The sequence below is a fragment of the Capsicum annuum genome, chromosome 3, assembly GCF_002878395.1.
Source record: "Capsicum annuum cultivar UCD-10X-F1 chromosome 3, UCD10Xv1.1, whole genome shotgun sequence".
Classification (NCBI taxonomy): Eukaryota; Viridiplantae; Streptophyta; class Magnoliopsida; order Solanales; family Solanaceae; genus Capsicum; species Capsicum annuum.
The window spans coordinates 223,130,878-223,137,408 of NC_061113.1; the positions used below are offsets into that span (position 1 = coordinate 223,130,878).

At 33.9% G+C, this 6,531-nt stretch overlaps 1 long non-coding RNA gene across 3 annotated transcripts in view; it reads left to right on the plus strand.

Annotated features, from left to right (window-relative positions):
- The window catches only part of LOC107863193, a 16,994-nt gene extending 13,633 nt beyond the window's left edge, over positions 1–3,361 (plus strand). The window contains exon 5 of one of the 3 annotated variants that reach the window (XR_001672114.2): positions 1,491–3,361. This is a non-coding gene — a long non-coding RNA (uncharacterized LOC107863193). The other 2 variants (XR_007053652.1, XR_007053651.1) reach the window with 2 other exon arrangements.
- Positions 3,362–6,531: the final 3,170 nt, after the last annotated feature.

Here is a 6,531-nt window from a genome sequence, read left to right on the forward strand (position 1 = left end):
TGTCAGCTTCCATTGACCATAACTCTCTGTATATGTCGAATTAGGAAGCCTACTATGTGTCAAATGATAGGTATTCGAGTTAGCTTTCCAACGATACCAATTTGGCTAAAATCTGACACCCGAGCAAGAAGTTATGGACTTTCAAAGTGATATGCGTTGCCTAACCAATTGCCCATGGCCACCGGAAAGCATAGGCAATAGCCTAGGCAGTGCCTATGTAAACATAGGCGACAGCCTAGGCGGCGCCTATGTGAACATAGGCAATGGGATGGGCGGGGCCTATGTAAATAATTCTAGTGACTTAAACACTCCGTTTTGGGGACAAAGTGGTTCTTTTCCACCCTTACTTAGCCCTAAAACATGAAATTCAGTTCCAAGGACCCCAAAATACACCTTCATTCATCAAAAGTGCTCAAAGATTCTCCTTAGGGTTTCAAAATAAAAAACCCAAATAGCTCAAGATTCGACCGTAGGTTTTCAAAGATAATTACATATTGGGAATCACCAATCCGCAAGCTTCAAGAAACATCTATTATCCCTGGAAATAGAGGTAAGTGGGGTTATCCTAAAATCTCATGGGTGTAGTTTTTATGAACATGCATGCTTTTAAATGGGGGTTTTCAATCAAATGCTAATAACATGCTTTCAATATGATTTCTAAGTCATCTTTCTTTATGTCATGGGAATTGTTTGCTTATATACTTCAATGGTTGAAACCATGCATATGTGATTTGAGATTTTCCATGGAAGTTTGATAAATATAAATGATAAATTGCTTTCAAATACCCATTATAATGTCTTGATACCCCATATCATATTGTGATCAACAAAAGAGAGCATGAATTTGAAATAAATATTATTCACCACTTGTAAATGATGAAGCACCTTGATTTTTACATGGTTATGCATATGTGGAAGTGATATTGAGGACTTTCAAGTCGAGTATGACGATACCCTACAGAACATGATATGTGATTGAATCAGATAAAATTTGAATGCATTAATTTTTACATGAGAAAGGTGGATGCCCAAAGAAGGCGTTTGAGATTAAGGGCTCATCGCTGGAAAACGTGTTTGCCAACACGAAATTTTGGTATCAGGCTAAGTGATATTGTGTACTTGACTTCATGTCATTCCCAAATTGGGACTATAGGTAGGAGCCCGGGCTAAGTGATCTTGAGCACTACCAGTGGATCGAGACACCATGCTTTGTGGTCTTGAGTGTCTCTCCCTCACTTATACTCTAATCTCGGCGGCAACCGAGGTTAGACAGTTGGTGTAAATTATGTAGGGTATTCCACCTATCTCAGTTGTATTTCATTGTTATTGAGAAAACTATTGCATTACACCCATGTGCTTTCAAATTATTTGATACGAAATTGCTTTATAATGACTCTCAACTATATTTGTAAAAATATTATATTTTGTTTTGATATCTCTGCGTGCCAGTACTTTTGTCCTGACCCCCCCCCCCCTCTCCACCCTCTCAGGTTCAGAGGCCCGGTGTATAGGGGTCAAGAGAATCAGTAGATCATTCAGACAGAGTTGCAGAGACAAGTGTTGAGCCTTCTATGTTTCGGAAGGTCTTATGTCTTGCAGTCCTTTTATCTTATATTTAGTTTTGAGGTCTACTGGGGGCCTTGTCCCAGTTTATATATGGTTACTTGACTCAGTCATTTGTTAGAGTTTTTCGCAGACAGTTGTTTAGAGGTTAATTGATGTTGAGGGAACCTTAAGTCAAGTAAACTTCCTCCTCTACCTCCAAGAATTACAAAAGTTAATAAGAAAGAAAGAAAACCAAAGTCACGAAAGAAGGAAGAAGATGAAGTTGGAGCTAATCGAACAAAGATAAAACGAAAGCAAGACTCTCTAAATTGCAGCACAGGTCACAAACCTGGCAATAATAAAAGAACTTGCAGTTACTACACTGTGACGCCAGAAACTACCTCTGTATTTCGTCAGAAAAGACATGTAATGTCGATTTTTATGCTGGAGTTAATATTATACTTGTTATTGTTTTTCAAGTTAGAAGAGAACGAAATAAAGTGGAACAAGAACAAATGGGAGATATCGAAGTAGACATTGAACCATATTTTGTTTGGGAAAGTTCTCAATGCACAAAAGAAAATAAACCTACATTTTGAAGCTATAACAATTTTTTGGGGTAAAAATGACTCACTCTTTATATACACGTGCTAGTCATTTATGTTATTTTTTATTGATATTTTTGTGCCATTACGATGATTTTCTAGTAAGTTTAAGGTGTTTCTAATGCATTGCAAGTGATGATATCTTGCTATTGTTTTTGTTGATTTTGAAGATGGCGTAGGGATTGTTTCATGTTGTTTTTGCTGGAGCTGAACCCTTAAAATATTGACTGCTATATTTTTGGTTTGGCTTTTTTTTTTTTTGTTGAAAATGATAGCAATTTGGACACTATTTTTGCTACAATTTGGTTGGTCTTTATGTTGGAATTTAGTTGTTATTTTTTACTTAAAATGGTTGCGATTTAGATAGTGCTTTTGATGGAATTCAGTTGTTGTTTTTGCTGAAAAGTGACTGTAATTTGGATGTTTTTGTTGGATTTTGGCTGAAGTTTTTGTTTAAAAATGACTGTAATTTGATTGTTGTTTCTGGCATTCAACAAATGTTCCACTCATATCGATATTCATTAGCAGAAATAATATAAGGATAGCTAGCTTAACTGTATGTCGAGCGGTTGTGTTGCGAGTGACAGATCGACGACGAAACGGGAGTGACAACAATGGCGGATGTTCAAAGAAGAGGAAGACTATTGTCATCTCCTTCACCAAGAGGTGGCCCGCTTGGTCTATCTCTCGTAAGGATTCTTCCACTCCCTGTACCCGTCGATCGCGAGAAAACTTGTCCTCTGTTGCTTCGTGTTTTCACTAAGGTTGGAGGCCATCACAATGAGAATGAATTTGTCGTGAGAGGCAAGGAACCCAACGATGAGGTCCAAATCTATACATTGATAGATGCTACTCTGCGCGAACTAACTGATCTGGTTAAAGAGGTTGCTCCAGAATCAAGACAAATTTGTCTATCCTGATAAAAGGGGGTGATTTATTGTTAGAAAGATGCGGAGAATGTTTTCTTATCTCAATATAAGGCGACCAGATGATGGCAGCAAACCACTAAGTGAAAAATTTCAGATAGAAGATTACTTGGATGTGGCTATCATGTTCCAATGATCTGTTATGGCACCTATATTGGAATTAGAATTATGCAGACTTGTACTAGTTTGTGTGTCGTCTTACTTCTACGTATCTTTATTTTTCTGTTAAGTTGACCTAATATTCATTTTTGCTGTAAATCTGAAATTGCCTCTAGAGTTCTCTAACTAGTTATGTTATGTTACGTCATATGTGACGGATTAACTGTATGTCGAGCGCTTAAGCGGTGCTTGTGGTCACTCATTCCTTGCTTGTTCGAAAGATCTTCAAATTGGATTCAACACTACATACGATATTCTATTTCGGCCCTCACTAGCTCTTTGTTTTCTTGTACAAAGATCATGTCCGAGGAGGCAATATCTGGATTTAACATACTATTTTTACCCATGACGAATGCTATACGACCATGTCAACAATTAAAACTAGCCAAAATGAAGCAAAGCAAACACCTGGTTAAATTATAGAAGCTTCACAATGAGCAAACTTCGAGAAACTACTATAATTTTTTCATGTTTCATGTTTGTGCTACTATATAGTAGCTAGAAAGGTCGAAGTCTTATTTGTTCTAGAAAATATCAAGTACGGTGTGGTTAACTTCAGTTACCAGTTCCAAAGAAATAATTTTGGTGCTTCAAGACACTGATTTTTTGCAACTATTCTCACTGTTTGCTTTGAAATCAATGTGGATTTCACAGAAACACATCCAGATTTTCACTATTTGCTACTCGAGTTCGATGGGCAAAACATAGTATTGTTGTCGAACTTCACCTTCCGCACATTAAGCACCTTAATTGAAGAAATTCTTATGTTTTTGACTTTTAAAGATGTGAGGCCAAACATCTTATCAAAGAGACAGGAGATATATATGGTGCAGACTTCGTGGGTTTACACTTAATGAAACACTCTGGAAAAGGATAATGGATTTAGGACCTCTTGCAATTACTTTACAAAGATTGTCCGTCAATTTTTACCCTTCGTTTAAGACCAATTTCAAAGTTCACTCTTTGCATTTTTTAGTTTTTCTATTTATCCATTAATATTGATGAATTGAAATTTTTTTTGCTTTCTACGAATGGCATTCAACATCTTACATATGGAGAATTATGTTATTCAGGGGCTGCTGGAATATCTAATATTACCAAGTCTTTTGAACCTTTATCTACTCTAAAGCATTTCTACTTAATTCATCTCAAAGTATTTTCATTGAGGGAATATATTTTGATTTATAGTCGTCGTGACTTCTGTTATTCTCTATTCCTAGTCCTTGGTACCAGCAACGAGTCCTTTTGCTCTTCATTCTGTCAAACGTTTTTGCATATCTGGTATGTATTTCGATCCATTCGAGTTGGTTTCGTCTGCTCTTTGCTTGATAAAAAGCTTCCCAAATTTACAATACATGAATATTCAAGTTCTTAGTGATTTGACTCTTTTCTTTCTCTATTGTATGTCTTACTCATTTTAATGCTTAATAAAGTCAAAAAGTTGTGCTTTGCTAGTGTTTTAGGTGGCAATTTTTTTGTGATGATGTTCCTACCCCCAGAATCTCTTCAAATGAAATTTGCACTACTGGAAAAAATAGTTTTTATGACCACTGTGGGTGGTCGCAAGAAAAGCGACCATATTTGGTCTCTTTTATATTTTAAAATTTTAAAATAATAATTTCAAAATTCTTCTTAAATTTTTATATCAAAATAATGTTTTTTTTAAAACCTAAAGCGACCAATGATGGTCGGTTTTGATTAAAAAAATATTTTGTAAAAGCGACCACTTGCGGTAGCTTTACATTAAAAGATAAATTTAAAATATTATGCAAAAATCGACCACTTGTGGTCGCTTTTTGATTAAAAAAATTTAAGAAAAATATTTACAGAAAAAATGACTATAAGTGGTCGGTTTTTAATTAAAAAATAAAATAATTTGAAAAAGCGACCAAAAGAAAAACACACACATGATTACTCCATAAGTTTTTTTTGTTTTAAAAAAAAAAAAGGAGAAAAAATAACTTCATATATCCTTATAATATCTTTTGGTTTACTACAATGATTGCATTCTCAATATTCATCCTTTTCAAGACATATGTAAATGCAGCCCTACTTTTACACATGACTAACATACCTTGTATTTACCATTTGATCACTGATACTGCCCGACATACGGAACATTAGAAGAAAAACTTTAATACATAAATTAATATATCAAGTAAAAAAAAAAATAGCCACTATGAATTTATATTCGCGCAGTACTTGTAGTGAGCAGGCTTGCAAGGACACAGAACTGGTATGCTAATGTAGTTAGCTTGATCTTTGAAAAGTTCGGTAAGCTTGGCTCTGGAGATCTCTAAGGTGAAGGGTAGCAACCTTGTTGTCGAGGTGTCTTGTCAAGACGTACGCCTTCTTCTCATACTTGCCGTTGCCAGTCAAAAGTTTTGATTGTAATAGCTAAATAGAAATCTGAATGATTAAGATTAAGACCTTCATCAAATAGAAATAAATGAGATCCTATGTAATTAGGTTTTCATTTACATATAAATTTTGAATTCCCCTCTGTGTAATACTTCCATCTCAATTGTCAAGAAAATATCTATTGAACAATGTGAATAGGCTAAAAAACATTAGAAACACCAGTTTTGTTCACTTAAACCTGAGTCTGTCGTTGTCTTGTTGAGTTGAGCTCTGCAAGATAGTTTGTTAAGCTTCGAAACCGTAAAGTTACTTCTCTATAAACAATTAATATGCAGATGAACTTAATTACATAAAAAGAGTTTTGTATTGTTCTTATAATAAAAGGTTCTACAAAATTTTAATCTAAACAAAAAAGAAAGAAAGAAAGAAAGAAAGAGATAAACCTTAATTTTTTTTTCTGGCTATTTCATTCACCAACAACAAGCTTGTTTCATCCAATTTTTTTATCAAATTTTTTTTTTGAAAAAGAAAACACTAAAAGTTATCAGAAGGAGTGAATCCATTCGAAATTGTTGATTATGAATAATTCATATATAATATGTAATGCTATCAACTAAGAGAAAACACACATTGAAATAGTAAGGCCAAATACAAAAACAAAAACTTGTTATTTTCGAAAAGTCAACCGATTGTTTTTTTTTTTTTTTTGAAAAAAAGTCAGGCTCACACCAAAATATTACCATAAATTTAAGAATTCAGTTATAAGTAGAAAACCTTCTGAATTTAAATTTTTTATATATTTATTATAGTCAATATTTAATATTATAAATTAAAAAAAAAGATAAAAAACTATTTTATCTATTGCATGGAGTTTTAATAAAGGACAAAAAGTTAAAAAACTAAACCTTCACAAAAATAAATCTTTTTTTTTTTTT